The 20697-nt window shown below is 45.9% G+C and overlaps 1 pseudogene across 1 annotated transcript in view; it reads left to right on the top strand.

Moving 5' to 3' along the window:
- Nucleotides 1-267: 267 nt before the first annotated feature.
- LOC144374858 (E3 ubiquitin-protein ligase TRIM35-like) overlaps nucleotides 268-20697 on the top strand; it is a 57934-nt pseudogene continuing 37504 nt past the window's right edge. Inside the window, exons 1-6 of the transcript XR_013434125.1 lie at nucleotides 268-779; nucleotides 6883-6972; nucleotides 13573-13870; nucleotides 14729-15741; nucleotides 16165-16392; nucleotides 17911-17987. The product of XR_013434125.1 is annotated as an E3 ubiquitin-protein ligase TRIM35-like (transcript). The remainder of the gene's footprint in view (nucleotides 780-6882; nucleotides 6973-13572; nucleotides 13871-14728; nucleotides 15742-16164; nucleotides 16393-17910; nucleotides 17988-20697) is intronic.

The raw sequence follows: 20697 nt of genomic DNA, 5'->3' as shown, positions 1-20697 counted from the left end.
GGGAACCAAGTCAGGATCCTGGATGTCTCCCATGTCCCGGGCCAGAGGTTTCCGGGACTCAGTTAAGGAAGGGCTTCCTAGACTTCATTTCCCACTTCAATAAGGACGCAGGCGTCCAGTGACACCAGGGCGCCACTGAGCGGCTGGTGGAGGTGCCCTTAGGCAGAAGGCGGCTACAGCCAGCTCGCGCAAACAGGAAGTGGGGCGGAACCAGCCGATCACTAGCGATTGGCCAGCGCCGCTGCCGTTCACCGCTGTGAGAGGTGTTCACTCGCAGTCGGCCGCTTAGCGGTTTGGGAGGGACGCAAGCCAAAGTTACGGATGCTGGAGCTCGCAGCTCATGGGTCATGGAGCCCGGACCCGCCGCTTCCCCCGCGCCTTCCGGCTCCTTCAAAGAGGAGCTGCTCTGCGCCGTCTGCTGCGACCCCTTCTGCAATGCGGTGACACTGCACTGTGGCCACAACTTCTGCAGTGGGTGCATGAGCCGCTAAGGGAAGTGCAAATGGCGCTCACATGCCCGGTGAGCGGGGACCGGGCGTCGCCCGCCAACTTGCGCACCAACCACACCCTGAACAACCTGGTGGAGAAGCTGCTGCGCGAGGAGGCCGAGGACGCGCGCTGGACAGGCCCCTCTTCCCTGTGCCTCTGCCGCTTGCGCCGCGGCCAGTTGAGTCTCTTCTGCCTGGAAGACAAGGAGCTGCTTGCTACTCATGCCAGACCGACCCCCGCACCGGGGACATCACGTGCAGCCAGTGAAGGACACTGACCACGACTTTCAGGTAAGCGTGGCGGTGAGCGCCCAGTGATCCAGCGCACACGTGGTGGCCGGGGCTGGACCACATCCCCGCACCCGGGCTCTGACCTCCAGCCTGCTAGCGCTGCGCGTGCTCAGGCCTCCAGGGATCCTCGCTCCAGATCCGAATAACCACCGCGAATGTGGTTATCTATTGGGTCTGCCTTCTTCAAGGCCGGCCCAGGATGGGTCAGAGAGTGCAAACAGGAAGTGGGATACAGGGTCAGCGACCTTCTCCAGACAGCCCTGCCCCTTTCTGAGTGGCCTGGCCCAGCCAGCAGAGGTGGCCAGGTCCCTCTGAGCTGCACCAGTGTGGGTAGCCCACGAACCCTCAGTTTAGAAGTGGGGAGGAGCCCAGGACCTGGCAAGGGATGTAGAGCTTTAAGGTTTCAGCAGCTCAGTCACCGTCCTCAGCTGATCCCGAAGTTTGTGTAACTACCAGGAGAGGCCCTTGGCTCAGGCCCACTGGTTGGTTCTCTATCATTCTTTTAGCATCTTAATGCGTAGAGTTCCAATAGGCATAAACCAGGGAACAACTTACAGGGTAAAAGTAATGTGGAGGAGTCTTTGTTATAGAAAGAAAAAAGTGATTAGAAAATAAGGGTTAACCTAGCTAAGAATTTTTCAGAAATATTTAGACTTTAGCCCTTAGAAACATATTCATTTTCGGCTCATTTGTCTGTGAATGAATGAGTCACACCCTACATCACCCATATATATGTAAAAAAATAAAACTAAAATTCTGGAAATGCCCATTGTACTCTGGAAGAAGTTACACAATGTGAAAACACTAAAATTTGGAGCTGGGGATGTGTCTCAGTTGTAGAGCTTTTGCCTGGTGTGTATGAGGTCCTGGGTCCCATCCCCAGCACTGAAAAGGGAAAGAAGCAGTAAATTTGTTTTATCACTAATGCATGTATCAGACTAACAGTTTGGAGAACACTGGTTAGCTTGCAGGAATCTGTCTGTCCAGAAGGAGGTACTCCACACACACCCTCTCCTTTCTTTGCAGTGCCTTTATTAAGAAATAATTTTGTTATAGTTCCACACACATTTTGGCATATTCAAGTGAAAGAGAACTCAGGAATGCCATCATTATGCTTGTTTGATTGAGTGACCCTGTGACTCCTATGCACTCCCACTAGCAGAAGTGATGGATACTGATTTGAGACAGCTGGAGAAAGTGCTGGGCTCACTGGGAACTGGGGTCTAGATAGTGGGACCATGAGTCAAGGTGTGACTAATTCTCATGGGGCTGGCAGAGCTGCAGATCAGGAGATGGGCAGGAGTCAAGGCCAGGAACACTCACAGACCCTCCCCAGTTTGGAGCCAAGCCCCAAGCCAGGATTCAAGAGCAGTGAGCCTGGGGCCAGGAAGCATGAGGGTCCGTGACAGCTTTCTTAAGTAGCAGATGCCTTGCCCTGATAGGTCCTAGAAGAGCTGCAGGAGATGAGATAGAGAATTCTCACCCTCAAGGAGCTTCCAGGAGAGACCTGAGTGCTAGGAGGTATTAGCCAGGGGAAGGAATGAGGGAGGGTATATGGCAGAGACAGTAGTGTCTGGAAGTGAGGAAACCTGACTTTCCAGGCACCCAGAGAATTTCAGTGGTTACAGCAGGATGGAGATGCAGATGGAGCCTTGTGTCAAGCCAGTGGGCCCTTACGGTGATGCCTGAGAGGCAGGGAATAGTCTAGTCCAGGGCCACCTGAAGCAGGGTGGGACTCATTCATTTACCAGACAAACATGAGCTGAGGGCACCTGTGTGCCAAAACCTGTTCTGGGTGCCCAGGTCCCAGAGATAGCCCCTTATTTTATGAAGTTCATGTTTTAGAGGGGGAAGTCAGGAGTTAGTAGACAAGACATGGTTCTGCATGGTTGGACATGTGTGGTGGTCCTGGGGGGAGCAGTGTGGGATCCCCCCTCCCATCCCACTGCCATGTGAGAAGGAGCTAGGTCAAAATTCGTGCTGGCTGTGGGGAGCCCTGTGGGATTCTCAGACGGGGGATTGTGATGAGATAGTATGTTTTAGAAAAAAGATCACTTTGGCCACCATCTAAGGATGAAGCAAAACTAAAAATCATGTGGGTGGATACTTGTAGAGAACTTACTAAATGTTAGATTCTCTTAAGCATGTGCATGTTAGCAAATGTAATGCTCACAAATGTTCAACAAGGATGGGTGTGTTAACTTTCTATCATTGTCACAGTAAACTGGCACAAACACAGTGGTTTAAAACAGCATAAGTTAACTGTAGTCCTAGAGGTCAGAAGGCCCAAATTCAAGCTGTCTGCACAGCTGCATTCCTTTTGGAGTTTTCAGGGGAGAACATGTTTCCTTGTCTTCTCAATCTTTAGGGAGCATGACTCTGACTTCTGCTTCAGTTATCTTATTGCCTTCCTTGGCTGACTACCACCTCTCTCATAAGGCCCTCGTGATTACAGTGGACCCACTCAGAGTATCCAGAGGAATCTCCCCATATCAAGATCCTTAATTCCATCATTTGCAAAATCCCTTTTGCCATAACATTTACGGTTGTATTGATTAGAATTTGGGCTTTGCAGGGTTGCGGGGCATTTCAGCTTACTGTAGTTAGTAGTGTTATCCCTATCTTACAGTGTAATGAGGTACAGTATAAAGACAGTCTCAGTTTAAGTAACTGCCAAAGTCACAGAACTAGTAGCTAGACTTCCCCTGGACCTAGTTTGGTCTGTGCTCTGGTCATTGGCTTTTAGAGAGCCTTCTCTCAGTGCTGCTTGTGCTCTGATCCCAGAGCTGTGGGCAGCCAACTGTGTTTGGATAATCAGGCATCTGGGTGGCTGTTGATCATTTTCAGTGTGCAGAGAGCAGGTAGGTTGAACACTTGCAATGTGATGGGCACAGTGTGTCCAGCAGAATACAGTTTAGTCCTAGAGACCCTGCCTGGGTGAAGTTGACAGGCACAGTTGAATACTCTCACTAATAATTGAAGTTTCAGTGAAGGATGGGACATTCTAAGAGGAGGGCCTACTTTTTCCATCTGTTGAGTAAGGAGCCTCTGAACAACTGATTTCACCAGACCTGAAGGCCCAGAGGAGTAAAGGAAGGTCAGTAGCAATAGTGGAGGCATAGGGTGGGGCCTGCAGTGACCGAAGGACATTCTACATGAGGAATGAAGAAGTTTGGGACAGATCCCACAGGGCATCCAAGGGCATGTTAAAGAGCTTGCCTGGTGTCCTCAGCACAGGGAGATATGACCAAAAAGACTTAGGAGATTTGGGATATAACGGAAATGTTTAAACAGAGCTCTAGAAAGAAAACAAGTGCTTGGGGGACCTTAGGAAGTCCTGGAGCGCAGTGTTTCTCAAACCTGAACAACGTGCTTGCTCTTCTTAAAGGAAAAAGTGTTCCAATAATGTGGCTTAAATATGTTACCACGTAGGTGCACACAAACACAAAACATATAAATTGCTCTTGCCTATATCACAGATATGCAATAAACCAAAGGAAGTTGCCAGATTAAGTCCAAGCAAAATTAGGATCTATACAATTCCAGTTAAAATATTAATTACAAGATTTTATTTTGCTGAAACTAAATCTCTACTCTTGGCAGAGATCCTTTTGATTGATTCTCTTTACTGTGTTCCAAGTGCTGGCTTGATTCAGGAGTCAAAGCTTCCCTGTTTGAAGAACTCAGAAACTCAAACTCAGTTGATGCACATGGTTGGCCAGCTTACAGCACCCATACACCCTCTACATGCTGAGTGTATTGCTCTTCCCTCGTTAGGCCAATACCATGACACTCATACAGACTAGTGCCTGATAATCATTAACACATTTACACATGCTAGTGCTGATGTTGTAGGGACCAAGAGCATGTGTCACACTGTGTATGAGGTGACTCAGGATGTGCTTATCTTGGTGGGTTTTTTTGGTTCATCATTCAACGATAACACTGTCTTAGAATACTCTAACACTACTTGCAAATCCACAAAATACTCAGACACAGACCCTTCCAGGGGACTGTGAAGATAGTTACATTTACTAATGAGAAAATGGAAACTTGGGAAAATTCATGCACTTCTTGAAGCTTTGGGGTAAACATGATAAAATTCTTGGGTCAGAACTCAAGTTTAGTGTTTTCAATACCAGACACACTCCAAACTCCCTCAGAGGCCCAGGCCTCTAACTGCCTTGTCTGGACCCGTTTCTTATACATGCCTCTGGACTTTGATGTAGGTCTGAAGCCTTGGTCCCCTGCCTGGGGTTACCTTCTCAGAATCAGCCTGAGAAGTGTCAACTCAGGGATTCCAGTTACTCTTAGCCATATTCAGAGGTCTCCCCACCATAGTTTGCATGTGGTTCATACTCTCCAAAAACAAAGGTTGACATTTAATCTCCATTGCAAGGTATTAAGAGGGTAGAAACTTAATGTGACTGGTGTTTAGAGGTGAAACCTTTGAGTAGGATTAGATAGGAGTGTCAGAGCCCCCACCATCCTGGTGGCTTTATGAGAAGGGAAGAAACAGGATTCACATGCACTTCCTATTTCCCACTGCGTGATGCCCTCACCCATACTGGAACTCAGCTATCCTGGAAGACTATCACCAGACATGGCCCTAAGTCTCAGCTCAGAACTCTGAGCCAGAATCAGCCTGTTTCCTAATAGCTTATCCTATGCTGTTGTGTTACTGCAAACAGAAAATGGACTAAGACATTCCCCTTCTAGTTCTTTCTACCCTTTCCTAACTACTCACTACTTTCTGGGTCCTCAGCTTTCAATTCAAGCCTGGCAGATCCCTAGTTTCAATAGAGGATGTTCATTGCCGCCTTGTTAAGCCTGTGCCCCCGGCAGAGAGGGAGTCTCAATTGCCCACTGTGGCTCCTGAGTGAAGAGGTCCCAGCAGTAGGCAGCATGGTAAACACCTATTGTGTGATGAGTCTGCATATCAGGGGGGAAGAAAGATCTGGAAAACAAATTGGAGTTGGATAAGGATGAGATCTAGATGAGGTTATCTTAGCATTTATTCTGTACATTAAGAAACCTGGAACATCTGGTAGGAGAATTAAATTTCTTGGCTCACAAGTGGCACTTATTGGTACTAAGAGCTAGACCTTGCAGCATGTACTGTGTGCCTGCCCACTTCTCAGCCCTTGACATGCACTGATTTGTCAACCCATGAGCTCCATAGTGATATCCCTCTTATCGGGTAGGAAACTGGTATTAAGTAATTAGCACTGTCCCTGCTACATGTAGGTGCTCCATAAATGGTGATGGTAATTTACCAGTACTATTATTAGAATCATTATTATTTTTATTAGAATTAATCTAATATTAGTAATATTAGATTATTATTATTAGAATATTTACTGTTTTTCCAAAAGAAAATATATGAAAGGGTTTCTCACAATGTAGATGAAAAGGTAGGAATCTAACCTAAAATTTACAGTGTTCTTCAGGGAGTCCAGAAAGTTCAGAAGCAATAATTAAAATTTAGAAAACAAAAACTACTGAAGAGATAAATATTTGAATTTGACAATTAAAGTCTGTCACATGATCTAAGCAATATGAGAATGTCAGGAGGAGGGGTCTGGAGGGAAATGTGTAGAGAAGGCCTCATGGGAAATAACTTCATTTGATGGGAAATGAGGGAGTCAGACCCCCTAAGATTAGTGACTTCAGACCAGTACAGTCTGGAACATTTCAAAGGGAGCATGTGGTCCCTCCCCCTGTCTTATCCCCACATCTCAGGGACTCAGAGCTCAGCCTGGACCAGTCCCAGGCTGAGCAGGATACCCTTCTGTGCTGTATTATGGCCAGCTTGAAAGCCAACAGGCCCCTCTACCTCCTCAGCCCTGTTCCCTGTACCAGGCATAGGACAAGGGAGTTGGGCTACAGGACATCTGAGGGCTCTTAGCATTATAAAGGAATGATTTGAGATCAGGACTAACATTCAGCTGTGCCCCAGGGGATTGGCATGGACTAGGTTTAGTAAATGCTGTTTTCATGCTCTTGTCAAAGTGGATTCCAGTTATAAATGTGGTGTTTGTCCTCCCTGTCTGGCCTCCAGTCCTAACTTGCCTCCCTGCCTCCTTCTCATTCCCCACATCAGGTCAAGTGTAGAAACATAGAGTACACGCTGCAGGAGAAAGCCAAGGCCTTCTGGGCCATGTGACGCTCCTAGGAGGCCAAGCACAATCAGGTGAGTGCTTGGAACCAGCGTGCAGCCAGGGAGAAGCAGGGGAGGGTTGGCCTTGGCTCTGTTGATGCTGCCCGTGGGCTAGCTGTGGACTTGGAAGTCTCATACAGCCTTGTTCTCAGCTGCTGACTGGGCTACACTGCATCACTGAAGACCTGGGCATGGCACACCAGCAGCACAGGCATGGCTTAAGAAGCCACCCGTGCCATTGCACTGTCATTTAATAATAACCTCAGTGTGTGCTGCATTTCGCCATTCACTCCGTGCAAGCCCCTGCGATTCCTGTGATTCCAGGTTTCCTTTCAGTGCTCATGTCCACTCCACCACAGCCCTGTTCCCTGTCTCTGAACCATACATGTCCATCCAAATCCACCTGCATTGCTGCTCCTCCTTCCTGGCTGCTCCCTGCTTCTGTTCTTGGTTTTCTGTTCTTTGTTCTGTTCTTTCCACTCTCCAAGCACTCCAGTGGTCTTTTGGAAAAGCACATTGCTGTGTCATTCCTCTGCTTAAAATCACCTAGTGTAGTTCCATGCCCCAGACTGCAGTCCAGACTCCTTCCCATGGCCAAGGCTGTTGTCTGCCCCTTGCCTTCCCCAAGCTCATCTGCTGTTCTGTGGCTTGGTGCTCTGTGCTTCTGTCATTTCTGTGGCCTTCTCTGTCCCTTAAATGAGCTAAAGCTGTTCCCCTTGCCCTATAGTCAAAGATGCCATTAAAATTTCAGCTTACACGTTCCTTGGGAATTTTCCCTGCTGCTACCCAGACTAGCCCTTCCCTTTTACCCAGCTTCAGGTCTCCCTCATTTTCTTCAAGACACTTCATTACCTTGTTGTTTTCTAGTTTGTCCCCTGTCATCAAAATACAAGGAAAGTGAGCACATTCCCAATGTCTGGAAGTTCTGGGCACCTGCAGGGGACCAGTAATGAGCTTGTGGCTGGTTTCATGGCTAGATATTAGGAGGCTTCCCTGAGCCCAGTCCTTGGCCACTCAGACACTGTAGGGACTTCAGGGGAGTTCCCAGCAGCCCAAACCAGGTGTGTCAGCTGTGGCTGAGATGAGTGCAGCTGAGTGGTAATTACTAGAAGCAGTCATCTCTCAGAAGGTGACAGATCAGAGCCAGGGTAAATGAGACAGTCAGAAACCAGCCTGTCCTAAGCTGGAGGAGTAGAGCAGGAGTCGAGGCTGTGAAATGCAGAGTCCAGGGCAGTAAGCTGCAGGCTGACCTTGGAAATCCAACCCTGTGTTTACAGGCAGATCCCTTGGCCCCCACCAAACTCATACACTCACCTGTAGAAAGAAATTCCATCTTCCTAGGATTTTTGTGAAACTTTGATATAAGGTAATGCATCTGAGTGCCCACAGAGAGAGGCCATTCAATGTTTATGATGTTTTGGAGACCAAGAAGCTGAGTTGACAGAGTGACACCATTTGATCATCTTAGGTCAGAGCCATGAGTACAGACCAAGATTCCAGTCCACAAATGAGATTGCAGCCTGCTGTTGCTAGAGGACACCGTTTGTGGAGTTCTTCTGGTGCTGTCATGGAGTCATCAGGCTTCATTTCTGCCCTGTAACCAATGTCGTCATGGCCAAAGCTGTTTGGCTGGCATTGTGTGTAAAAAAATAATAAAGGGAGACACAGAGATGAGGTGCAGAGGCAGGGAAGGTGTCCAAGTGGCCACGTTTATTTATACCAATAGGTTACGTTTGGTTATTAGTACCATAACTACATTATGGTTTAGAGTATCAGTAAGGTTGCTTATTCTGCAAGTAAATTTTACAGTTATAGTATGCAATGTAGGAGCTTTGTGCAGTTCTCAAGAAAGTCCATTGCCTAAAGTTACTGTTAGGCAGGCAGCTCCAGGAGCAGCAGAGCTTGGTGAAACATTGTAGTTATCTAGCAAATAAGTTCCTTTATTCCTAGGAACTATGTGCCTGCAATCAAGGTCGAGGTTTGATGAGCCTCTGATGAGCCTCTAACACAGAGGCTTCTCCAGGGCGTTACCATACCAGCTAGACATTGCACATATATTAGCTATATTACTAGATCCTAAGAGAGATTGCAGGGCATTCTAAAGGTGGGTAATAATGTGCCTGTGACCCTCCAAGAGTTTGCACACCAGGGGAATGCTTCCCTGTACATTTCCATGATCAGAATACCTACATTTGTATTATATAGGGCTGGATTAGGGTGAAGGGGGGTGCATCCACCTCTCTCTGCCAGGCAGCAGAGAGCTCTTAGGCTTCTTGTGGAGGCCAGGGTTCTTAAGGTGGTCAGGTTGAGGCCTCCAGAGTTCTAACTGGATGGGTGCTTTTCCCGTTAAATTCTCTGAATCCAAGTCGCTGAGTATACATTCTGTTGTTTACCCCTTTACCATGAGGCTGTCCCTGCTGGTGTGACAGTGGCTGGAGTTGCCTTGGCTCTTGCCGAATTTTCCTCTTTGCTCCATCCTTTCTTGTCCTGTGTGAGAAGAATCAGTAGATTCCACTCTTCCTACGTGGTCCCTTCTCCTTTGCCCATCTTTTCACAGTATAGATTTCTTTTGTGAATGATGTGAATACCAATTAATATCCTTTTTTTGTTCTTGGAATATTTGTGTTTTCTCCCATTGGATTTTTGGAGTGCTTTTGTATATTAAGACTAATACTAGTTTGTTGAATATATTGCAAACATTTTTCCCAGTTTGTCATTTCTTTTTCAATGAATTATTTTTAGGGTTTTTTTTTGGGGGGGGTCATTTATACAGTAGTCATTTTGGAATTACATGCATGTATTTAACCCTGCTTATAAGGTCTTGTCATTTAAAGCTTATCTTTAATATATATTCATTTATCTCGTTGATTGAGTCTTTTTTGTTTCATATTATGCTAGCAATTTCTTTTTCTCAGGCAAGAAATATTTCTTTGCTTTTTCTCTGAGTATTTTTATGGTTTGGGTCTCATTTTCTTAATATTTTTGTGGTTATGATTTGGAATGTGCACTTTTTATGATTGAGTGTTAAATACTTCCCACTGTTTTAGAAAAACTTTTGATCAGACATATTTAAGGGCAAAAGATTTGAAGGCAAACAAGTTTTAAAAATTGTTGCTATTTGAAATAATTCACTTCTGTCACACAGGGTTTTCCATGCTATTGAGAACCCAAATGAGATACAGACTGTTGTGTGTGAGGAGGTTACAGGACTAGGGTTATCATCAATAAGCAATGATTTCTTTTTCTTTTTTTTTAAAGAGAGTCTCACTAAGCTGCTTAGGGCCTTCTGAGTTGCTGAGGCTGATATTAAACTTGAAACCCTCCTGCCTTAGTGTTCTCTTTTCTTATGGTGACGAGCGTGGCTGCCACGTTCTGTGATGGGGCCGGATGTTCAGGGACTAGAGAACCATGGTCACCAGCCCCGCCATGCCAGTCTTCCTTTGACCTCTTGGCTTTGGTCCTGAGGGATGGCATTGGTGTGCTGCTTGTCAGAGGCCAGGGGCGTGACAGGGGTGGCGTCTCCAGCCTCTTCTCTCCCCTGCTCTCCCCGTGTCTCTCTCTCTTGCTCCCCCTGTTCGCTTTGCTTTTGTGCCATCCTTGGTTTCTTATCTCTCTACCCCCTAGTAAACGTGGTCTTTCAAAACCAGATTTTTTTAATACTTAAATATGGCTTGTTCTCTCTTAAGAATGATTCCATTCTCACTTAAAAAAAACAGATGCCATTGAGTTTATTTTTTCTCGCTTTGGTTGATTTCATTATTGGGCCCCGCAGAGAAGTTTCTGTAACTTGAAGGCTGGTTTGTAAATCAAGATGATCAAGATGACACACTATCCTCTTCACCACCGACAGCTCACCTTCTGGAACAGGGGGCAAATACTGTGTTCCAGCAGTGTGTCCCATTCTGGGGAGGACCTTTGTGGGTTGACCACTTCATGTCAAACCATGATATGCCTTGTCTCCAGAGGGCACTGATTACAGAATCACTCAAAGGATTTAAATTGTTTCTTTCTTTGATGATTCTGCTAAGGAAATTGTCCTTCTGCCAATGATTTTGGTTTGTGATTTTGTTTTTCTAAATATCAGCTTTATTGAGATATAATTTATATATTGCACTGTGTAAATCACCCATTTTTGTTGTTGTTGTTATTTAGTTTTTTAAAAGATAGGATCTCATTCTTGCTTTTTCTGGCTTCAAATTGCTGGGCTTGAGTGACCTTCTTGCTTCCCAAGTAATTGGAACTACAGCCCCACACCACTACACCCAGTTTGTCACTTATTTAAAACATACAGTTCAGTGATTTCAGCACTGTACAGTTGTGCAACCATCTTGACAATCTGTATTTCAGATCATTTCATCCATCCAAAAAGAAGCTCCAAATCCTTCAGCTGTCACTCCCCTATTCCTCTTGTCCTGGTGCCTTTCAGCCACCAATCTCTCTTGTCTACCAAATTTGCCTATTTTACACATTTCACATAAATGGAGTCATATAATATGTACCTTTTGTGACTGGTTTCTTTCACTCAGCATATTTTGCAACTTCATCCATGTCTTAGCAACTAATAGTTCTTTCCTTGTTATGGTGGAATGATACTGCTCTATTGTATATTATATTTTATCTGTTCATCAATTTGTGATTATTTGGGTTGTTTTTACTTTTTGCTCTTGTAGTAATAGGGCTGTAAACATTCATATACCAGTGTTTTGGTTTGTTTTGTATTGGGAGTGGAACCCAGGGTGCTTTTACCACTGAGCTACATCCCTAGTGCTAGTTTTTTATTTTTTCAATCTTGAGACAGAGTCTGGCTGACTTGCTTGAGGTCTAAGTTGCTGAGGCTGGCCTTGAACTTGTGATCCTGTCTCAGCCTCCCAAGTCACTGGGATGACAGGCACACACCACCGCACCCAACTAATGTACCAGTTATATGTACATGTTTTCATTTCTCTTGGATGTTGCTAGCTTCTTTGGTAACTCTGACCCTTTGAAAGCTGTCAGATTCTTTTGCAAGGCAAATGCACTGTTTTATATTGCCATCAATGGTGAATAATGATTCTACTTTCTCTACATCCTTTCCCTCTCTCTCTCTCTCTCTCTCTCTCTCTCTCATATATATATTTATATTCTCTCTCTCTCTCTCTCTCTCTATATATATATATATATATATATATATATATATATATATATATATATATTTAAGTAGCCATCCCATTGAGTTTGAAGTGGTATCTCATTATTTTGATTTGCATTTCATGATGGCTAACAATATTTAGCATCTTTTCATGTGGTTATTGGTCATTTGTAGATCTTCTTTGGAAAAGTATTAATTATACTGTTTTATCCATTTTTAATTAGGTTGTTTGTCAGTTGTAAAAATTCTTTGTGTTCTAGGCACAAATTCTTTCTCAGTTTTAACTCTATATTTAGGCCTTTGATGTATTTTATGTCATGTTTTAAAATATGGCATCAAGTTAGGGTCCACCTTTAACAATTTAGTGTGTACTTTAATAATTTTTACAATTTGTTGGAAAGACCATTCCTGTCTTAAATGATTTTGCTGTCCTCATAGATAATTGGCTGACAGTGAATGTGAGGGTTTACTTCTGGACTTTTAGTTCTGTTCCTTCCATTGATCTCCCCGTCTGCCCACATGTTAGTCCTGCACTCTCTTGACTATTGTTGCTCTATAATAAGCTGTGAAATTGGGGAGTGTGACTCCAACTTTACTCTTCTTTTTAAAGATTATTTGGCTCTTTGGGGTTCCTTGAATTTCCATATGAAATTTAGAATCAGTTTCTACAAAGTACCTGGGATTTTGAAAGGAATTCTGCTGAATACCTAGATCAGCTTGGGGAGAATGGACATCTTAACAATATTAAGTCTTCTGATCCATGAACATGGGGTGCATGGCTCCTCTTAAGGTCAGAAACTTACCATGCTTTCTCTGTGTCTGTGTCTGTGTCTTTCCTTTAAGAAACACAAGCACTGAAAGCGCCAGTAAGTTGACAAGTCTGGTGGAGGGGAGGGGAAGAGCAGGCAGAAACACCAAAGGTACAAAATCCAGTGGCTCCAGGGCCAGGCAGGTAATGCAGCCAGCTGGTGGGATCCACAGGGAGTGGTGGGGACTGCCAGATGGAGAGACCTTTCTTTGAGGCTCTCCAATTCTGACTGGCATGGAGCGTCTCCAGCCACTGTGAGGGGAGGGAGAGCAGCATGCATCTGCTCATGCTTCTCAGTGGCCATCTAACATTTAGACATCTTTCTTGACCAGCCTCCTCCCTCTGAGAGCTTCAGGACAGGCCCTTGTCCTGCACAGTTCTGTGCCTTGATGGCTTTGGGTTCTCTGGGATGAATAATTAAGAATTATGTCCCTGTCTGAGCCATCCAAAGATAAAAGAGTGGGCTTTGGGAATTAGGGGAAGTAGTGAGTTCCTTGTCACCAGAGGTGCTCAAGCAAAGGACTGTGACCTCTTGGTTTTGTTGGAGTAGAGCACTGTTAAGGTCCCTACCAATTTGTTACACATGCCACAAGCAGATGTGTAAGTGTGATTTCTGTCCATAAGGATGGCATCCATGTTGGAGAACCTCCTATTTCTATTTTTCCCAGCTGGGGTGGGATGAGCTGTCTACTGAATCCTGAAGGGTGTGGCAGCTCAGTCGGTTCCTGTACCAATCAGGTTTGTCTTGGGGAAGGCAGTGAGGAAACCTAGGCCTGAGGCAAGGGAGCAAGGCCTGTTGCCCATTTCCAGTGAACCCAGATCAGCCCAGGTGCTTTGCCCCAACTGCACCCACCATGCCCAGTCCTCCTTCCACAGGCTTTTCTTCATGGTGGAGCTAGAGCCCATCTAGCCCAGCATGCTCATCAACCCCTGCCGGTACCTGGATTCCCTGCAGTACCATGTGTGGAAGAAGATGATCAGTTCCATCAAATCTGGTAAGGGGTTCTGGGAAGTGTTCGCGCCCAGGGAAGGTGCTTCATGCTAGCATAGAGCTGCCAAGCTCCACTCTGTCAGGCGCTACCCATTCTCTCCACTGACCTCCCAGCAGGCCCTTGACCCTGGTCATCTCCCTCCTGCCTGATGGCTGCAGCCCCTCCTGACAGACCACCTTCCTATAGATGCCCTGACCCTCTGTCCTCTTCAGAAAGAGAAATACTTCCTCTATTCAGAACTGTAACGTGTTTAATGAAAGGCTTTCTCCATCCAAGGTCACCAAAGGACCACACATGGGGTGCTTTAAATGACAGAAACCCATTCTCTCTTGGTTGTGAAGGCTAGAAGCTCATGCTCAGGTGACAGCAGGGCTGTGGTCCTCTGAAACCTGTGGCAGGGGCCCTCCGTGTCTCTTCTAGCTTCTGGTGTTGGCTGGCAGGCCTGGCTGCCCTTGGCCTGCAGCTGCAGCACCTCACCCTCTGCCCTCTGCCACATGGCTTTTCACCTCATGTGTTGTCTCCATTCCCCTTTTTATAAGGGCACAGTCAAGGTGGGTTCAAGTTCCACACTGCTCCAGTCTGACTTTGTCTTAACTGTATTTATAGTAATAAATACAGTTAAGTATTTATTACTATAACTGTATTTATAGTAATGCCCATTTCCAAATAAAGGCACATTCTGGGCCACTGGGTGGGGGTTAGGATTTTCACATATATTTTGGCCTTTACATTTGAACCCATGATTTCCATCAACCCAGGGAAACTAGAACTGAGGTGGTCATTTTGGGGCCCTGGGGACACCACCTGGTGTGGCTGGTGGGAGAGTATCAGGTTTGCTAACTGTCCCCCTTCTGCCCTCAGTGCCCTTCAGCTTCTATCCCAACACTGCAGCAGGCTGGCTTTCGGTGTCTGATGACCTCACCAGCGTCACTAACCATGGCTACTGCCTACAGGTGGAAAACCAGAGTGCTTCTCCTCAGCACCCTGCCTGCTGGGATCCTGCACCTTCTCTCAAGGATCCCATGCTTGGGAGGTGGCCCTGGGTGACCTGCAGAGCTGGCGGATGGGTGTGGTGGGGGTGCAGCCAGATACAGGTACAGAAGGCCACTCACACAGCTGCTACCATGACACACGCTCTGGCTTCTGGTACCTGTGCCACATGCAGGGTGTGGAGGGGGACCACTGTGTGACCTCGGACCCGGCCACCTCGCCCCTGGTCCTGACCATCCTGTGCCACCTATGTGTGGAGCTGGAGTGCAAAGAGGGTGAGCTGTCCTTCTATGATGCTGAACATAACTGCCACCTATACACCTTCCATGCATGCTTCTGGGAGGTGCGGCCCTACTTTTTCCTTGGGGGTGTGTGGGGTGATGGGCCTCCTGAGCCCTTGAGCATCTGCACCTTGCACATCGCTATAAAGGAAGAGCTGGACATCTGAACTGGCCCAGGCCTGCTGGATGCTGTGCCGTGGGCCTGCTTTATTCCTACCTCTTCCTGAAGCCCATCCCCGGCCTTGACACCTCTGCCCACTACCTTGTGAGGTGCCAGCATCCTCTGCCATTCTGTCTTGCCTTTTTTTGTGACTCTAGGGCTATGCCTCTTCTTTATTTTTGGTCTCTTCTCTGTTCAGTTAAAAGCCATCCAGGAAGTATCTCATTGGGTCCAGGCTCTACCCAGGGTGTGAATTTTTAAGTCCTCATTTGAGAATTTCTGGAGAAAATGTTTACTTCTAGAACAGGCCTGTTTTAAAATGTAGGTTTTATTATTTTCCAGGTATGGTTAAAACCAATTAATCAGGAGATGACTGCTATTGGAAAGAGTCTGTCACTCATTTCCCAGCCATGCCACATGGAGCCACACAGGAAAGCACTAGGGTCAGTCAAGATACAAAGGGAAAGAGGGGAAGGTGCTGGCAAAGCCTTTGTTGTGGTTTTCCTGGGAAGGAATGGGTGGGGCAGCATAGACCAGGTGGATGCTCGCCAGTCTTGAGTAGTTTTAGTAGGTTCTGGCATGGGAGGACTGCTCCTCGTTTCTTGCACCTGCCTTAGGATGATTAGGACAGGAGATGTTGACTTGGCAGAGAGCCTGCTACAGGAATTGGTGTGATTCCATGGTCTAGGTTGGCTGGACTCATGAGACAGGCAGCCTTCAGGCCTATTGGCTGCTTAGGGTTTGGCTAGCTTAAGAGCTGCAGTCACTCCAGTGCCAGAACATCAGGAATTCAGCAAAGAAGCAAACAGTTAGTGCAGGGCTCAGCTCAGCTACTGCTTTATGTTATTAATTTAAAACATTCACAGATCTTCCTGGGAGTCCTGTAAGGTAGGATGAAAAGCTGCCCATCTGTATCCATCAACTCCAGTTTATCTGGTTGTACATCAAGAGCTAATCTCCTGAACCAAGAGCTCCAGAGCACTTAACAAACTTAAAATCATGCTGTGCACCTGTTCCCTCGCTGGGACTCACTTTCCTCATCTGTACAATAGACAGTGGGACTAGAAGACCATGTCCTTCTATAATTCTGTGGGGTGAGTTCCTCTGGTGAAAGTATGAGAAGGGAAGGGAAGAGGTGCCCCCTCCAGTTAGAAAGAAAGGAAGGGTGTGATCTGAGGGAGGCCATTTGGAAGACAGGTGCTATGCAGTGGGAAGGAAGGCAGTGTCCCTCGTCCTCACTGCTATGTGTCACTGACCTCAGCCAGCTTGCTACCTGTTGGGTTCCATCCTGTTTCTCCTCTCCACTGTAAACCTCCACCTTTCCTTTCTCATGCCTGCAAATGCTTTCTAATTTCCAGCTCACTGTGTGTGTCCTGGGAACTGGCAACATGAAAGGAGATACTGTCCCGTGGGTACTGTGTTATAGTTAGGGGCACGTTCCAGCCTGGATTCCCCACTTTATAACAGCTGATGTTCTAAACAGCAATTAGGAGTCCTGGTTATAAGTGTGTTGTGCACATTGGTTATGTAACTAGTGGGGAGGGACCAAATGTGACATGCCACTGGGGCCAGCTTGGCAATTGGCAAATGAGCTCACATGTGTCAGATTCTCAGCCCCCACCGCCCCCACCCCCCAAAAAAGAGCTCTGGGCACTTTGGGAACCAAGCAGTTGTGAGTGTGTGTGCTCTGCTGGGGTTTAACCTGTCAAGTACACATTTTGTATGATCAGCCTGACTTGTTGGTTAGAATAAATGTTTAAAACTGTTTTCACCCAAGCTGTTAAAAGGTTTTTGTTTGTTTGTTTTGTTTTGTTTGTTTTAAGATATAGGATAATTTGGATAGCCTAGACCTCATTTTCAAAGAAATAAAAATGATGTGCTTTTTCTTTTGACATTATTTCTTTCGGTGTTCTTGTAAGCCAGAGTTTTTCCATGTTGTAGTGTGTATTCTTATTGTAATATTCCGTTGTATGAAATGATGTACTGTGTTTTATTGTTCGCCAGTTGATGGGTATTTGGCCTGTTTCCACATTTTGTTGGTTTTGAGCAGTGCTGCTGGGAACATCTGTGTACAGATTTTTGTATGGACCTGTCTCTCTTTCTCTTTGGGTCCACCCAGGCACAGACATGCTCTGTCTTATGGTGACTCTTCTTAACCTTTTGAGGAACCACCAAGTTGCTTTTCAATGCAGCCGTACCCCTTTGACTCCCACCAGCAGTGTGTGTGGATTCCGGGTACACAGCAACCTTGTCAGCACTGTGATCTGTGTTCTGACTTAGCCCTCCTGTGATGGTGAAGTGGTATGGCTTTGGCTTTGATATGCATTTCCTTGATGCTGATACTGAGTAGCTTTTTCATGTGCTTATTGGCCATTTATATATCTGTTTGGGGGGGACTGTCTTGAGCCTTTCCCCATTTTAGCTGGGTTTTCTTTATTGTTAAGTTTAAGGGTTCTCTATGTATTCTAGAGACTAGTCCCTTTGTCAGATATAGAACTTATAAACTTTCCTCTTTATTCTAGGTGTGTCCATTCACTTTCTTGGTGACATCCTTTGAAACCCCCAGTTTTTTAATTTGGATAATATCTGGTCTGTTTTTTTTTCTTTTTCAGTTGCTTACAGATCTTAGGAATCCTCCTTTTGACACTGCCCTTAAGACCATCTAGCCTGGATTCTGGATATGCTCAGGGTAAGGTGGTTATCCTGTTGGCAGCGAGCCCCTCTCCAAGGGTCTTCCTTGAATACTCTCCCACCTGTGCCTCTTTCTTCCCATTCCAGCGTCTACCCTGGAGGCAGCAGCCCACTGTACACTGCCTGTCTTATTCTCCTTTTGAATCCATCTATGTGCTGCCACCAGATGCACCATCTTTGGTCTCCAGTGGCCACCCAGAGTGGCCCCCACTCCTGACCTGCTCATGTGCATTTCTGCAATTCAGCTTTCAGAGCTCACTGTGGCTGGACTCTGTTCTACTGGGTGTCCTGCCTCCATCTCATATGGCTCCAGGCACACCTGGCTGTTACACACGCTGCCTGGTACTCACAGGGCCATTTGTATCACAGTGACCTGCTGTTGGTTACTCGGACTGTTCTGGTTATATTTGCTGCACCACCTGTGTGCACACTCCTTACCTGCCTGGGCTTATGTCCTCATCTGCAGATCTTCCCTAACCCCTAACTGTGTGCCCTTTAGATGGGAGCCTGGGGAGCAGACTTGTGAGTTCCAAGGCAAATAGTAGGAGAGTCCCCCCTGGCTCCTTGAACTTGCACGTTGGCACCAGTGATCACTTGATCATAACTCAAGTAATAGCCATTTTCTTCCTTTCTTCTTGCTTCTGAAGGGTGAAGTTTTGGCAGAATGAGATTATTGTTGGTTAACTATCAAAATGGCAGTCTGGTGAGCTCCGTGGTTATTGATGGTGCCGGGCAGGAGTGTTCCCAACACCTTAGAGAGATATTAACAAAACTCTGCCCAGTAGGCTTCTGCCTGCTTTGCCTCCATTGTTGTAGATCCTGCTCAGGGTTCCTGGGGCTGCTATTGCGTGTTGCCCCTCTTGCTGAAAGGCACCTGACTGTCTTCTCTGCTTGAATGTAGGGATTACATCATTCTCACCTTTGCTGTCCTAGGCCCAGGGATGTCCTGGGCCACAGTGGGTGGTTTTTTTGTAGATGCATCATGTCAATGATGGGTCATAATTACAAAGTAGGGGCAAGATAATAATAGGGCTGAAAAATTCTGATTAGCATCTTTCTGTGCCGTCTCTGTGTTTAGATATATACTGTGTCACGTTGCCCGACAGTGCCACTGCAGTAGCGTTCACACAGTTTTGCAGCCTTGGAGCAGGGGGCTGTACCACACAGCCCAGGTTTTGCAGTTGGCTCTGCCACCGAGGTTTGGTAAGCATACTCAGTGTTCACAGTGACAAATTTGCTGAAGAGTGCACATCACAGAACATATCTATTTCATTAATCAACATGCACCCTTTTGGAGGTATGACCTGCAGGTCAGGCAAGCTGTCCTCAACTACTCCACAAAACTACCAGCAGCATTTGGTAAGGCACAAGGGACAGGATCCTGAACACAGATTTCAACCCTGAGATGGAGAAGCTATCTGAGGCTTTTGGACATCTGTTGCAAGTAGAAAGAGGGTGTTAGTACCTGCCTCAGGCTTCTCAGGGATCCAGTGATGCAGACTTTGGAAAAATGCTGAATATTCCACCCTAAACCTAGTATAGGCTTATTACTGTTGGCTAATTCTTCAGCAAATGGGATGTTCTGCATGTTGAAATTCTGATTTACAGTCACGATGAATCCCAAAGAAAAGTGAGAAGCTGAGATGTGGAAGTTATGTTGGGAACTCTTACTTTCCTTCAGATTTTTGACAAGAGTATGTCTATACAACTTAACATTTGTGAAAAAGTTTCAATAACATGGAAAAGTGGTTATAAGTAACCAAGAAAAATAGGTTTCAGAGTTAAACATACAGACCTGGAATGCTCTTAGAAAAAAAGGCAAGCAGTAATTTGCCTTTAATTTGTGTGTGTGTGTGTGTGTGTGTGTGTGGGTGGGTGTGTGTGTGTGTGTGTGTGTGTGTGTGGTGCATGCTCACGTACATGTGTGCTTGTGTATGTTTGATAATCTGTTTACATAGCAATAAACCCAAAGGTACAAAATGTATTAGAACAATCTCACACCTCTGCACATTCAGCTCTTCTAGTAGGCAGTCCCTCCTATCAGTGTTTTTTCTCTTTACAGAGAGATTTTGTGTATGGCACGTAGCCTATAAGAGTATTCTGCCCCACCCTGCCCAGCACACTATAATTAAAATGCAGATTGTCCTATACTGTATCTGTAAGCAACCCAGCCATGAGGAGAAAACTCCAAGCATGTTATTAAAATAGTTTTCCCTTCTCAAGGGGGAGGTTTGTCTGGGATGTTTTCATGCACTCAGTTCAATTGGTGGATTTTACTTTATGTTTTTGTTTAAATATTGCATTATAATTGGTGTTTAAAACCAAGAGGAGAAAAGCTAAATGGAAACCTTAAACCTTATACTTCAACATAGATTTTTTTAAATCTCTATCCTCCCAAAGGTGTCCATTGGTTAAGAGGCTGGATATGGGATTGGATGCCCAGAGTTTAAACTGACCACCACTGTGACCCTGGGGAGAGACAACCCCTCTACCTCTTGGTGTCATGATGTGGAAAAGACCTAGTTCCTGTCTTTTAAGGTGGTTATAGACTTTAAGGGAGCAAGTATGTAAAACTCTGGAAGTTGGGCAAACACTAGTAGCCAAGTTCTCTATCGTTACTCCTGGCCCTGCTCCTTACATAGCTGCGAAGCTTTGGTAGAGCATCAAACTTTTGTAAACAGGGCAACCTGGACACTTGCATGGTTTTC

The sequence above is a fragment of the Ictidomys tridecemlineatus genome, unplaced genomic scaffold (assembly GCF_052094955.1).
Source record: "Ictidomys tridecemlineatus isolate mIctTri1 unplaced genomic scaffold, mIctTri1.hap1 Scaffold_91, whole genome shotgun sequence".
Classification (NCBI taxonomy): Eukaryota; Metazoa; Chordata; class Mammalia; order Rodentia; family Sciuridae; genus Ictidomys; species Ictidomys tridecemlineatus.
This window is presented reverse-complemented; position numbering and strand designations above follow the sequence as displayed.